The 16,481-nt window shown below is 35.5% G+C and overlaps 2 protein-coding genes across 6 annotated transcripts in view; one reads left to right on the top strand and one right to left on the bottom strand.

Moving 5' to 3' along the window:
• Positions 1-16,481, top strand: part of LOC101744498 (neurobeachin) — a 573,788-nt gene that overhangs the window by 507,056 nt on the left and 50,251 nt on the right. The gene's annotated exons all lie outside the window — the stretch shown is intronic.
• LOC101744355 (facilitated trehalose transporter Tret1-2 homolog) overlaps positions 1-16,481 on the bottom strand; it is an 82,434-nt gene that overhangs the window by 35,734 nt on the left and 30,219 nt on the right. Inside the window, exon 1 of one of the 2 annotated variants that reach the window (XM_062672223.1) lies at positions 10,018-10,185. The exons of the other annotated variant lie outside the window; for it this stretch is intronic. The gene's annotated coding sequence lies outside the window, so the exon portion shown is untranslated. Of the gene's footprint in view, positions 1-10,017; positions 10,186-16,481 lie in introns of those variants that run through there. 2 annotated transcript variants of the gene reach the window in all.

The following is a 16,481-nucleotide window of genomic DNA, read 5'->3' as shown; positions in this document are numbered from 1 at the left end:
TGACGTGTTTTGGGCGACGTCAACTGCTTTCCATTCTTTCCGCAGGATCGGGACTTATGTGATCTAGAATATTCTTTAGTTTTCTTCGCGAGTCGTATAAATATTCTTATGGTTTAGTTGACGACAAACTATTGGAAACATTCAAAATAATATAATGACAATCAATGAAAAAGCGTGATTAAACAGTAACAAGTAGAAATAATTATATCATATTATCTGTTAAAATCGTGTTTCCTTAAAATAAATAACTACGTAGGTAAACAAATCATGAAAGTCTTATATGTATGTAAGATTTTAAGTCGCTTACTTTTAAAGGTCATATCAATTTTGCGACTTTAAAAGAATACGTAATATTGGTAACAATACCGTACTGATAATGAAAGCATGTCTTCGATAGATAAATGTAACCATTTAATAATTACCAGTAAACTCGATAAGTTTGACCTCGTTAGAGTTGTCGTATTGAGTACTTTAACTGGTATAGGGTATTTTGTGAGTCCGGATCGGTGAGCACCACCACTCCATCTATTTCTGCGGCGAATCATTAATGCATTCCAACTTGAAGGGTGGGATAGCCCATAGAACTGAGACTTAGGAGTGGTCGTGGTCAAAATGGGTGGCGGTATTTACATTATTGATGCCTATGGACTCCGGTAAAAGAAGTTGGGCTGTTAACTCGTTCACGCGTCTAAGCAATAAAAATTCTCAGAAATAGATCATTAAACAAAATGTTATTCTTAATGGCTAAGATTTTGATTAATAGTTTATACTGGAGTAAATGTGTAGGCGAAGGTCACATCTTGATTGGTTCTTTAAGAAACCACAAAGTTCGGTTTCTTTGAGGCGTGAGGTTGGACTCGCAGATGAGTAGAAATAACGGGTTACTTATTCATTAATCTGGATTGGTTTGCAGCAAAAATCACCATGACATCTTGCTAACGTTAAAGACACAGTCTCGATCCAAAACAAGAAATGCTTATTACAATACCAATAAATTGAACATACGTTCTATATTAATGATATGGTAAATGGTAATTATGTGAATATCAATTACATGTAATCGTTTTTTTATTAAAAATTTATCGCCCAACTGGTTAAATTGGAATTAAAACGTAGTTATAATGAAATTGCTCTCTCTTTTCTAATAATGGATGGTACATTCGCATCTCTCAATAATGAGCGGCAGAATTCGAGTTGTGAACTTTGAGAACTGTTTAACGTTAGGCAAACCAAAAGCTCGCCTGCCTATCTTGACATTGCATTGACAGCGGATGATGATAAGCTCGTTTTAAGATACGATGATGCACTGGAGTAGTTTTTTTTTCACTAAATGCACGAACTCGCGACCCACACCTTCACTAGCTACAAAAGCCCATAGACGTTACAACATGAGTCCCTCTTTGACACGAGGCAGAAGAAGACTGTCCCATACTTCTAATTAGAATGCATGTATATTCTCTATACACACAGCAGATATAAATACGATGGTGTTCTCTATCTCTCCAGATTACCGACAAACCCTACTGCCAGTAAATAATATGGTAAGAAGTGCAAAACAATATACCCTCACTTGTGCTTAAAAATTTCAACACAAAGTTTCATCAAAGGAAATTGCTAGAATAAATCATAAAGAAGTGTTTGACGCTGCGAAACGTTATTTGGGTGTTCGTTAACAGACGACAGAGATACTATTTAACATCGTATACATGTCTAATTAATTTAACCGAAAACCAGATAAGATCTGATTTGCATTTATAAACTACTATTGTTCGTTGCTACTCGAAAATAAAATTTGAAAATATTCTAGAATTACGACTCGAGGAGGTAACGTTTTCAAATTAGACAAGAATCGTTGCAGTCCGGTGTCTGAGATACATTTACTGGTGGTAGGACGTCTAGTCAGTCCGCACGGGTAGGTACCACCACCCTGTCTAGTTCTACCGCGAAGAAATGTCTCCATTTACGCTATTAATCTGTATGGGTTTGGAAACCACTTACTAAACCTGTGCACGTTGACAATGCATTGACATCCGTCTGCCGATGTTGGCAACTGATATAGGACTTTTTAGCGGGAACGCGAGGAGTGATGTTGTGTGATTTGTTTTATTTTGTCTATTTAGTGTTTCTTCAGGTTTAAAAGTGTAATAACGGTGGTTTATTAACTGTTTAATATCTGTGAAAGTGCACGAATGTGGGAAAGTGAAACAAAGCCGCTGGACGTAACTTCTCGGGATCCTCCAAAAAGTCCACTGAAAAAATTTCAGTAAATGACCACCATTTTACGGATATCATTTTTCATCCAATATCATCTCATTTCATTTAATTTCATCCCAGTTGATTAATGTCTCAAATTAGTCATCTTCATTTCATTTCATTTCACTCCATATTATCATTTTTCATAAAAATAAGAATAAAGATTAAAATACAAAAATAAAAAAGACATGACATTAAAGGTCTTAGTGACCAGGTCATAAAATCCCTTAAAAATTAAGCATGATATAGGGCGGACGAAAACGCCTTAAAAATGAATATCTGCGCTCTTTTGAGATCGTCTTATTGTCTTGGCGATTGACAGGCTTACATTCCCATTCCCAATCGTAGTCAGTATCTTTATTAAATACTAGCTGACCCAGCAGACTTCGTAGTGCCTCAATCGATAAGTAAAATACCTAAACTTTTGTATAAAATAAACTTAAAACAAACAAAAGGAGTCCGTCCGACGGGGGACACATCAAAGGGAAAACAAAATTATTTGTTTCCGAGCATTTTCATATTTATCTGCCTTCTAAACCTTTTCTGGACTTCCACAAATAATTCAAGACCAAAATTAGCCAAATCGGCCCAGCCGTTTTCGAGTTTTAGAGAACAGCAATTCATTTTTATTCTATAAATATAGATAATCGCTATTCGGCACATACGACACATTATGGTCTTAGCGTGATGCCATTGACCGATCGTAATAATTACATTGTTTTGTGATTTTGAGGAACGTCTCGCTGTGATCGGTTTTATTCGTCGCAGTAATATTAAACATCTTTATGACCCGCGAAAGCTTAACGAAATGTTAATGAGGCTCATTTAATTATTGCCGTATAGATGATGAGTCAGGGGTCGCGTCAAAACATTGTCAGACAACGCACGAATTCGGCGTGTGCTATCTTCTTCGTAGTTCGTATTCGGTTTAGTTTATTATTCAATAACATATAATGGGATGCAAATTTATTTCTTGATAAAAAGAAATACAGAAATTAAAACTGAACAAATATGCATGTGTGTATGTTATATCGAATTTTGTCGTTTCTACGAAGTCATCAGTTGTTAATGTATTTTTTTATTTATTGCTTAGATGGGTGGACGAGCTCACACCCGACTTGGTGTTAAGTGGTTACTGGAGCCCATAGACATCTACAACGTAATTGCGCTACCCACTTTGAGATATGAGTGCTAAGGTCTCAAGTATAGTTACAACGGCTGTCCCCCAACCTTCAAACAGAAACGCATTACTGCTTCACGGCAGAAATAGGCGTACCTACCCGCGCGGACTCACAAGATTTCCTACCGCCAGTAAATGTAATGTGTAATACTTTGTCTAAAATAACGCTGTTTTTGTCAAAATCTAAAGTTTAATTAATTAGCACTTCAGCGTAGAGGCTCACTCATGGCCTAACTGAAGTCAGGAATAGCAATCGCTCTACAGTCGCGTTTAGATTTTATAAATCTGCAATATTTTAATTAGCTAATCGTGAGTACTACTCTGGCAAACAAACACAAATACCTAAGCCACGAGCACAATAAATAAACAGCGCGGTTCAAGATCAAACACAATGAACGTACCAATCTATTATGTGATCATTTGATCTAAAAAAACAATACGTACAGGTCATTGTCCTTAAAAAAAAAATTTTTTTTTTATTCTTTACATGGTGGACGAGCTCACAGCCCACCTGGTTTTTAGTGGTTACTGGAGCCCATAGACATCTACAACGTAAATGCGCCACCCACCTTGAGATATAAGTTCTAAAATCTCAAGTATAGTTACAACGGCTGCCCCACCCTTCAAACCGAAACGCATTACTGCTTTACGGCAGAAATAGGCGTACCTACCCGCGCGGACTCACAAGAGGTCCCACCACCAGTAAATTCAATTAAGCCTAAATAATTGATAGCTCATTACTAACAAGAGAAGATACAAACTATCGTACCATTGGTTCGTGTATGGAACGCAAAACATGTCAATAAACATCTGATAAACATCCGCTTGGAAGAGTTTCAGCTATTCCGGATAAATACATACCTACATGTGTGACGTTGTGATGTACGTCACTGGCGCACGATAACGGAGCAAAAGCGTTTTCCGAACTACATACGAAGAATCCATCTACTATTTTCATTCATGATTAATTTAGACATCTTATTGCTTGATAGATACGCCGGTAGATGACGAGCAAGCCACCGTCGGCCAAACTAAAAATAGTCAATTTTTTTAAGAGATTTTATGACTTGGTAATTAAGATCTTTAAGTCATATCTTATTTTAATTTATATTTTTAGTTTTATGAAAAATGATAATATGGAATGAAATGAAATGAAATGAAATGAGGTGAGATGATATGGGATGAAATATAATCTTAGTAAAATGGTGGTAATTTACTGAGATTTTTTCAGTGGACTTTTTGGAGGACCCCGAGAAGTTACGTCCGGGGGCTTTGTTTCATTTTCCCACATTTGTGCACTTTCACAGATATTAAACGGTTAATAAACCATCGTTATTACACATTTAAACCTGAAGAAACACTAAAAAGACAAAATAAAACAAATCACACAACTTCACTCCTCGCGTTCCCGCCAAAAAGTCCCTAATAATAATAATAATAATCATAAATTATCACAACATCATTGACAACGTATAAATCGTATTATCTATTATCGACTGCTTCGACACACACCTGATATATGCATAAAAAATTTGGATAGTTTTTGCCCCGCATCCATTCTAGAGTTCAGTTTAAAATTGTTACAATTGTTGTTGGTACTTCATACCAATATACCAATAACAATAATTAAGCGAAACTAGACAAAGTATCATTGTTAGGTACTCATTGAAATCGTAAAAAATGACTTTCCGATTAACTTCTAATATTTAGCATATAATATGTCGGTTTATTTGTGACGCAAATGAAATCAAAAGTACTTCTTTTTAATCTAACGTTTATTTTTAACTTTTTAGAGCTTCCGACGATATCAAAACCACATCATTAAAATATCGTTCAGTAACCGTCTTAATCGGCCGTGACCGAAACCTCTGTGTTTCTCGAGACGTACGAAATAAAAAACGCAAGTTTAAACCATAAAAGCACTCTTAATGATATTGCAATATATTATATAATATAATTTTCTGTGCATAGTTGTAGAACACGCCAAACTAAAAACGGTTTTGAATTCGTAAGATCTAAAATAAATAGTTCTCAATTTAATACATTATAACAAATTTTATTAAATATATCATTAAAGATATAAGTGCTCAAATTTGACATTTATCCGTTTCAGTTGATATTCGAAGTGTAAGATATTTTGGCGGGAATAATAATACGTAATGACGTACATATACGATAAATGCGTGGATATTTTGGATGTTCTAGAACATGTACATTTATATGTATGTTTTTTTTTATTGCCCTTGTAGGCAGACGAGCACAGGGCCCACCTGATGTTGATTGGTTACCGTCGCCCATGGACTTCAGCAATGCCAGGGGCAGAGCAAAGCCGCTGCCTACCGCAAGCCGGTACCGACTGTTTTTTGTATATTCCGTCATGAATGATTGCAAAAATTAAATTTAATGACTAAAAGGTGGTCGCCAGCTAATCGCTCCTCTGAGGGCGCGGTCACATAGATTTTATTTTACTAGCGATCAACCGCGTTATTACGACGAAGCGTGTGGAGGCCTTCAGAGACTAAAAGTGTTTTCATTTGATTTATTGAAATCTGCGATTCGCCAAAATGACGGAAAATTTAATTCGATGCTCACAATTCTATGCTTAATGAAATAGCTCAGAAAAAGATAGATTCGTATGAGCAAGAATGTCGTATGCATTTTTTTTTATTGCCCTTGTTGGCAGACGAGCATACGGCCCACCTGATGGTGAGTGGTTACCGTCGCCCATGGACTTCAGCAATGCCAGGGGCAGAGCCAAGCCGCTGTCTACTGCAAAATTTTATATATAACAAAATTAATGTTATATATTGAGAATTCGTAGATTGTTGCCTTCAAGTTTTCTCACGGTCTGCCATAGCTGGCCATAACTCGATCACCCATTAATGGGACCATACTCAAGGGTATATAAGTATATCTACACCTGAATTATATTTCTTGATATTCTAGCTTTTGTTTTCATTTAATCTTTACTATTTATATTATTGTATTTTGTATTTTACTTCATCTAAATTCATTTTATCTCATTTTGTAAATACCGCTATTATCTACGTAAAGTATTTAATTTATATTTCATAAATAGATAATAATAAATATACTCACTCAACGAAATTCCCGTAGTCACCCAACTTAACGATTTAATTGTACACAATATGAACGAACATGTGTATTTATTTTTTTAAAAAATCACAGGGCTTTAGCGCAATTTTTTATAAATGAAATTGCGAAATAGATCGCTTCGACTGACACACAATTGTTACTTTTTAGTTGTTATTAAGACGCGTCCGCGCACGTGCGTCTCTCGCACACGATTCGTATTTTTGAATCTCGAATTGTATTTAAAAAATATTTTATTCCTCTTTTTTTTTTTTTAAATAATAAAGTCGTGTCGCGCTGTGCTCCTTTCAGCCAGTACCAAAGAGCCCACTCGTTCTTGACCTTGCGATGTGCTCTCGCGGACTGAAGCGTTATTTAGTCCACACTTCTTGTTTTATAACGCATTGTTGTTCTCGTAACTTTCTGAGCGACTGATAAGTGATATGATGTTTCGAACCAGTACGTATAAGATATGACGTACGCTATTCTCGCGCCCGTCAATTAAGTGATTTCGTCAACAATTTAAAATCATTTTGGGATGTTGTAATTTTGTTTTATCACGTGATAATTGTTATTAAAACTACAATCAAAAACTATTAGTATACGATTTTTTTTTGTTTGTTTTTGTTTATAATGATAACAATTTGTGAACCGTAAAATGAAAATCTTATACTGAGATTTTTGAAATTAAAACTTGACTTTTTGAAACATTCTGTTCGAGTTTAGTAGACAGTATGGCAATATTTGGCACCTCATAGCACAAGACAGACAAAAATGGGCAAAGGAGTACTTTACCCAAACCGGGACTTCTTAATCTTTCTCTTCTCGGGTTAATTTACAATTATTTTAATACACGTACTTATATTACTAACATAATTTAAACTAAATTACTAATAAAAGTGAAACTTGTTGTTTAATGTCATATAGTATATCCACCTGAGATTGTAAAACATGAAATAAAAAGGTTTTTTATTATGATTATTATGTATTTAACATCTTATTAATTAAACAATGTTTTTTTTTAAATATATTAAAAATACAATTTTAAAAAAACACTATATAAAAGCAGATTGCCGCTGATGGCGGTGTCTACGTCACTAGCCACAAGTGGTTAGGACTCCAGAGTGAGAAACCTTCTCACAATGCGCGCAGTATCGAGGATTTATTATTATTATTTTTCTAGATTTCCCCTTTCTCAGCCCAGTCTATCGACAGAGCCGGCAGAACTGTATATACGGGCTTTTGGCCAAGCAACATACAGTAGCTATGAGTTATTAGGCTAGTTTTTATTACGTGTAGTATTCTTAAAGCTGCAGGAACTTTCTCACTATTCTGCATGTATTTAGTATAGCTGCTTTTTGTAGTGAAATAAATATGTTATCTTTTAAATCTAGAAGCTTTAAGCTGTTGTGGATGTGGTTTGTTGTTTATTATTATTATTATTATGGCAACATCATGACTCCGCACCGTTACTCACATCGATTCCTTGAAGATAAACGAAAGGTCATTTATGTACATACCGACAATGGATAAATCTTTTGAACAGTTACAAAAATTTACATACATCATACGTAAATCAATTATCTCGGTATTTCTGTGAGACGACACATTGCTTTCGATACAGATACGGTTTCGTAGACATTAAAGCTACTTTGTGACCCGAGGAAGGACGAAAGGCATCCACGATGCTTCTTCATTGCGATGGATGGATCTAAGCATCGAATTCAATTTCGCCCCGTGCATTCCCGACGCTTCCTGCTTCAGCAAGTACTGAACCCCGCCTGATATGTTGAGGACGAAAGCTTTGAAAAGTACGTGAGCGACCCATTTCCACTCGATGCCTTATCTGAACTCTACCGCATTTTCGTCCGACACTCCATCAGATGTAACCACCAGAAAATATCGAAGATACGCGGCAGACCTAGCGAAGACGTGGATGAATAGTTAACAAAGTCAGCATTCAATTTGGATACTATTATTACACGCTTTATATTAGCTTCACTTGTATGTATGTTTGTAACTGACTCCTTTAGACGCGATTTTGACCCACTTTAAACGGCCAGATTTCGTTCAAAATTTGTAGATTTATCGAGGACCGATGACAATACAATATTAAAAAAAAGAAATTGAAAAAATATATATGAAAAACTGAAATTCAACTAAAAAATAGAAAATAAATATTAATAAATTTAAATTGAAAATAGTATAAAAAAATATACATTTGATTGTAAAAAAAGCGTGGGGTGCATGGCGTTATTAGTTATAAATATTTTTCTGACAGATATGAGTAGAAGAATTATAATTTCAATAATATCGAAGTTTTTTTAAACTATTTTTTTTTAATTGCCACCCTTTGGAGCTGAGATGTCGTCATGCACGGACTCAAAAAGTCGCTTCAAAACCCATCGAAAAGAACTCCGAGAGGACAAAGCCCTTACTCTGTGGAAAAGCGCGCGGGGGTGGGGAGATACAGTGCGGCGCTCCCTCAAAGAGATCCTCGTAGTACGTTATTTGATTGCTGCAAAGGATTTTTTTCTTACCTATCCTAATAACCTCGAGGGGTTATACTAGGATCACCGAATTTGCTAACACTATCCCTAGCAAGGGCGGTGCTTCGCTGAATCGGATTGCAATCGCAACCCACTGAGAAGATCCGACGAGAAACTCAGTGTGTTACAAAGGATAAACAAACTTATCTAGTTTTATATGGTTATTTGTACTTCTAAAGATCCTTAATATCGATTCCCATTTCAAAACAATCAGTCATAAGCTCAATTGCAAAACTGTACCGCATAGTACTTACGGCCTTATTCGAATGAACAAACTATTACAATAAAACTCGCGTACCGATAAAAACCATTAAAATCTAATACCGATAACAAATGACATTCGCGCATTAGAAATCGCACACCAAACTTCTGAGAAACTGATTTACAAACAATAACACAGTACAGTGTAGACTGTAGCCGCCAGTAAGTCTCATCTCATTCATACGATACCATTCGCTCACAATACGTACGTATATGCTTATTTAGGCCGCGTAATAGAAAGTTTATTTTTCGAAATTTTATGGATTTTGTTATAATCGAATATCCTCTTCGAGATCCTTTTGCAGTAAATAATATATATGTTATTATTTTGTTCTGATTTTCTTGAATTAAACTGCGCAACAGGCAAAAGTCAAATTGTAGATATATTATTCATTTGAACCATCAGCTATTGAATTAACATAATCCATATAAGCCCGACGCTGACACCACTATTTTTTATCACTTCACCACAATTTTTTATCACTTCGATGGGAGGACGAGCTCACAACCCACCTGGTTTTAGTGGTTACTGGAGCCCAATACATCTACAACGTAAATGTGCCACCCAACTTGAGATATGAGTTCTAAGATCTCAGTATAGTTACAACGGCTGCCCCGCCCGTCAAGCCGAAACGCATTACTGCTTCACGGCAGAAATAGGCAGGGTGGTAGTCTACCTACCTTAGGTATATGCGATTCCAAATTCCAGCCCCCGAGCTCAGTATTCCTGATGCGGAAACCTAATCCTGTGCGATCCTTTTACTGCCGTTGTTGTTAACCTTTTACAAAAAGCATTTTGCAAATAAATATAATTCAAATATCTCCACAACACCGCAACGGAACGACTTAGTTCTTAGAAACATGTAAACTGTGTGTCGTATGTATTTATTTAACTAAAAGTATTATATGCATTTATTGGCGACAAATGCAACATGTTTCATTATTTTTGAATTCCAAATTGAGGACGGCGTAACCGCGGGCCACATCTGGTTATGAATATGTATAAAATTACATCACTGTTTATGCTAATACCAATTAAAATAATATGTTCCATTTATTATAAAAAATTGCATATGAACAAAACGATGTTCGATTGTGAACAATTGATATTAGAAAGCGTATAATATTGAAAACATTCCATTGAAAAACAGGCTAGTTAAACTGACGCACATTTTCAACGAAGAAAATGTTATATTTGTATAATGTATTATAATATAAAGTAAGTATATGTGTGTATGTATATATATATGTGGGTGTGTGTGTGTGTGTGTGTGCGTATTTGTATTTATATATATTGTTTTGTATCTTGTAATATGTATATATTATTATATGTAATGTTTACTGTATGCACTTGGTTTGTGTCCCTAATTCTTCTTTCCATTTGCGAGCCTACTGGAAGAGATTTCAACATGAAATAAGTAGTGCCCTTGTACTCTGTATCCTTATTGTCGTGTTTTTTTCTAACAGCTGAGTGTACAAAATATATTAAATAAAATAATTCTACTACTTTCTTTAAAACTAAAATCTTACAATATCGTGATAAGTAAATAACACTTGAAAATATTTATTATTGTATATGAACGCTGCGGTTTTATAAAAGACATTATATCACTTGTGATCTCTGTGTTCATAAATTTACAGAAATAGAAAGGCCAATTTAGTTGAAGCTGATAAAAGATTTTTGGAATTTTCATTCACTTACCATCTTTCCACGACCGAATTGAGATTCCTACTAAATACTTATTATTATAACAAATAATCTTAATTGCAATTAGCAAACGATTTTATTGATATTTCTATTTGAAAGAAAGATATTTCTATGGGTTTACCTGTGATCGGAGGCCCTTGCGTTAAAACTTTTTTATTAGCTATTAGAGCAAGTTTTCGAATCAAATGTTATGCAGTTGACCCAATAGTTGCCTCGCTGCTGAAATAGGGTGGTTCGTGATGACATCATTGCTTAAAAAGAAATTACCAGGTTAAGAGTAAGGAGCTTAGTAAAATAGATAAGAATACCACTAAATAGGATGCAAGAAAGGTAGGTGTTTACTAGATGCGTACAGTTTTATGGACAGTGCCCTCAGTGTTGATAACGCCAATTATACCACGTTTTCGTTTAGTTTATTATTCACAATTACATGCTCGATTCATTAAAGAATTCATAAACTGAATTATATAGTACCAGTACTTTAAAGAGGTCAGACAATCATCATTGAGACCTTCCAAATGTAACGTTATGAAATTGTGTGACGCGAGATTGAAATCTTAAGTGTCGGAACGTTTCAGAAATTAGCGTTTCAATACCGAATACAATAACATCTTGAGTAATATGAAAACATTTCAATTACCATAAAAACAAATAGAACGTATTTCCGTACGCTCGTCACCAAACACGTAAACTGTAGTTTGGTAACCTTCGATCAATATTATTGATCGAAGTTGGTAACACATATTAATTTAGCTTGGGTACTTACTATACAAAGTAAAATTACTTTAATTCTCCAATGCAAATTTTATTAAAAGCCTTTTCTAGAAATTCATTAATTTCAAATAGGTATTTTTGTATTGATTGAAATTATTATCTATATATTAATACGTGAAGCAAAAACTTTGTATCCCTTTTTACGATAATTGCGCGGACGGAGGAGTATGAAATTTTCCACACTTATAGAGAATACAGAGAAGAAGTGCACAATGCTAATATTTTTTTTAAATAATGGATAAAAGACACATTAAATCAATAAATAAAACATTACACACAATACATACCATGTATTTGACGCACACACGCATGCATACTATTTATTGTTAAACTTTTGTTCTTGACGTCTGTTTGAGAATAGATTAAATATTGTTTGTCTTTGTTAATATTTTTATAGTGTAGTCTTGGCGAAATTTGTGATTATAGAAGTATAAAATACAATCATAATAGTGTACAAACTTACAATTCCAATTAATTATAGTCCAATTTCGACTACTGCGGGCCCTCTTGTTATTATAATTATAAAATCTTCGTAATGTATAAGGCTTGTTAATATCTTCCTTAGCGTGTCGCTTACCACGTTACATATTCGACATCGGGAAATTAAAGACTTTATATTGCTTTAAAGGTATTTTGCTGTGTATAAGACAGTCCATGAACTGGTAATCACCATTATCAATACTGCCAATAACCACTGCGTTCATCCACAGTGCCTTTCTAGAGATCTTTTTTTCCACGTACCATCCGACTTTGGAATAGGCTCTTTCCTACTGGGGTGGGGCGCTATAACATGTTCTTCTTCAAACGAGGCTTCTGGAGAGTACCTAACGGTAGGCAGGGGCTTGGCTTCGTCCCTGGCATTGCTCACGTCCATGGGTAACCACTCACCACCATATGGGCCGTGCGTGCGTGATGGGTTCAGGTGGCAAATAAAAAAAATAGCTATAAACAAATACTAATTGCTCAGGAAAATGTAGTTTGTTTCCATCTACAGAAATTACCCGAGATCCTAAGCGGAAACTGAAAATTGTTTACATTACAGAAATTACGATAACATGACAGACGTAAAATTGAGTTTTGTGTGTTTATTTAATGGGTGTTTCTGGAAAATGGAGATTTATAACTTGACTTGTATCTATATATTTATGTAACGGAATGTAATTTTACTGGTGGTAAGACCTCTTGTGAGTCCGCACGGGTGGGTACCACCACAATGCCTATTTTCTGCCGTGAAGCAGTGATGCGTTTCGGTTTGAAGGGTGGGGTAGCCGTTGTAACTATACTAAGACCTTAGAACTTATATCTCAAGGTGGGTGGCGCATTTACGTTGTAGATGTCTATGGGCTCCAGTAACCACTTAACACCAGGTGGGCTGTGAGCTCGTCCACCCATCTAAGCAATAATAAAAAAAAAATGTAAATTTTTGTGTTTATTGTACGTTTAATGTAATATTTGCTAACTTCAAGTTGTGCAATTAACTTAAAAATGTGTACACATGTCAGGACAGATACCGACGACAATACACTAATTTAATTTTGGCTAAATTCTCTGAACTTCGGCGATAGGCAGCGGACTTTAGGAGCGACGCTAATCACTTCCGTAAGATTCGCAGTATGCTCGTCTTCTTTTTCTCGTCTTCAATCATTCCATATCATCATCAAACCATAGAATTTCATGTAGAAAAGCGTCTTATTGACCGAAATCTGACATGCGAATTCTGCATATGTTATAGTTTATAGCTCTTAAGTAAGAAGACTATAACAATCTTTATATAAATCGGCAAATTGCGGCGGGAGGCAACCTTGGCGGGAATCTATGTCCAGTAGTGGACTTTTGTGGGTTGACGATGATAAAGAAACACATATTTTATTAAAAAGCCTGTTTGTTAACTTTATCAATTGGTAATATTTTGGAAATATGTAGTCGGTTTTTTTATTTCAAAATTTAGATTATAGACAATGTTTTCTTTATTCATCTAGGGTAATGAAAACTATATTATTATTTTTTGTGACCGCGATTAATCCTGAGTTTAATAACATCTTCCCATCAACCAAACCTCATCCATAATTGAGGAGGCAACGACAGCCTGGACAAACCTACAAGGGTTTCGTTCACTTCTACGGAACCTCAGAATCACTGATAAATCAAAGGCACAGGCCAGTCCTCGGAAACAATAAACCAATAAAAAATACATAAAACCTCAGGAAAATGCTTTGATCAACAAGACCTTTAGACAAATCGCAGAATTGCTACGTACGTACCAAAATGCGTTTTGCGAAACGGGGTTTTTCCAAGTGCTCATTTAATATTCATACCCTGCCCTAGAACGGGTGGGTGACACACGACCTCAAGTTACGGAGAACTGTCAACTTGGCCTCCTTCACAAAATACAAGAAAACCACAATGGCGTGATTTTATCATAATAACGAACTGTCGTTGAAGTCAATTTTGAAGCAAAACTATATTCCTATCGGAAGCCGGTTCGAACACCTTTTTTGGGATCGATGAGTGACTCAATAGTTCTCTAGTTCTCCTAGGACTGATGGGAATTTAATACCATATCGCTTTAAGCGGAGGCACGTGTGACTGCGACTATTTTCGAATAAATTATTTTAAATATCTCAATGAAACGGAAATCAGCAGTTCCTGATAAAAACTTCGATGTATCCGCGTACTGTATAACGCCCGTTCAAAACTAGGAGGCAATATTTTTTTTAATAGTTTTACTTTAACTTTGGCTGTGTCTCTAAATTAATTATACGCTTTGCTCAAAAAAAAATGTTCGAAAATGAGAGATTTTCGTAATTTACATACAATTACCGAAAATTATATGTAGTCAATGAAGGTTTAAGTTGTGAACATGAGTAACGTATGTTCTTTGCTGCTTGTGAGAATTGAGAACCGCCATACTCATTCCATTCGTTTAGGTAATCAGGTGTATCAGGCCACAACGACTAGAAAAATCCAGACGGTCACCCATCTAAGTACTGACCATACCTGATGTTATTTGACTTCGGTGATCGGATTATAGCCGGCGTTTCCCGCGCGATTTGCTCTTGTATTATTATATAATTTCTATTAAGATCTTTGGCACGAGTTTCAAATACTTTCTAACGATCTTTTAAACAAGAACCAATACAAACTCATGTAGAATAAAAACAAATTATGATAATTCCTGCGAACACACACATTTATTGTCGAATCATCGTGGAAACGTCATGCGTATTCAACATTGCGTACAACAAATATTATTGTAGATTCAATAATATAATTTTGGGAAAAACGTATTTTTGTCCAAAAAATACTATGAATATGCACAAAAGATTATTTGATTTTATAATTCGCAGTTGTAACGTTGTACGAGTATGTTTAGGTTAATTGCTACCAAAGAACCGCGGACCTAATGTCAGGACGAAACTCGCTTCAGGCAAAATGGCTAACCTTTATTTCATCAGCTAATAAACTCAATACTGTACTGGTGGTAGGACCTCTTGTGAGTCCGCACGGGTAGGTACCACCACCCTGCCTATTTCTGCCGTAATGCGTTTCGGTTTGAAGGGTGGGGCAGCTGTTGTAACTATACTGAGACCTTAGAACTTATATCTCAAGGTGGGTGGGGCATTTACGTTGTAGATGTCTATGGGCTCCAGTAACCACTTAACATCAGGTGGGTTGTGAGCTCGTCCAATCGTCTTAAGTAATAAAAAAAAAACAATAGCGGACAGATTTACGGAAATACAAAGCGATTTGACGAATTCACTTTATTATTTCTTCATTAAGTCATAGTACCAAAAATGCAAATAAAGCTATGGTGCCATTGTTTAGTTAAATTTATTTGTATTTCTTCGATTATCAGCGAACATAGAACTGTTATTTTACTAATTTTTGGAAAGAAAACCAAATCCTCAGTCGCCAATCCTTCAAATTTGTTATTCTTAAGACACACTATTTCAACATTCTTCATTAAAGAGATAATACTAATGTGTTAATTAATTTATACTCTTTAAAATAGATTGAATGCATAACGGGTATTTAATATAGATCGGCGTTAAACAAATTACTTTTGAGATTATTGAACTAGCATCGGTAAGACATTAATAGCGTTTTAAAATATTAAGGGTTAAAGTATGAAATTGCCGATTTGTACTGAAAAATTGAAATTCTATAACGAATTATTAAAACTATCCCAGTTTAAGGTGTATAATTTTAATGATATCGGTGTGAGGTATAGTTCGTTGGTGCTATATCGACTGACTGTTTCTCGAAGCTTCGTGGTCGGCCGGCGACGTCTCTGCCGCTCCGCCCGCATCCATGCCCCTCCAAGACCCACGAGTAGAACAAAATAGGGATGTGCGCCTTCATTAAAGCCTTCGTCAAACAGAACGCGTAATTAGCGCTCGTCAGAGCGCTAAATTAACGCCGCGCTATGACGCCGAGATGTGTTGTACTACTATAGTAACATACCGTCAAACAGAGCCCCAGCGCTATAAGTACGCAGCGCTCTGTCGCGGCGTTAGGACGCTTCGACGTCAGGCGTTGTAATTTTTTACAAATTTTATTTTAGCCTCCGTGTGAATTTGTATTAAAATACTAGATAATGCCCGACAAAATGATATAAATAGTTAGAAAATACCCATGCTTATACAATGCCACATCTGAATCA

Source organism: Bombyx mori, chromosome 14 (genome assembly GCF_030269925.1).
Source record: "Bombyx mori chromosome 14, ASM3026992v2".
In the NCBI taxonomy this organism is placed as follows: domain Eukaryota; kingdom Metazoa; phylum Arthropoda; class Insecta; order Lepidoptera; family Bombycidae; genus Bombyx; species Bombyx mori.
This window is presented reverse-complemented; position numbering and strand designations above follow the sequence as displayed.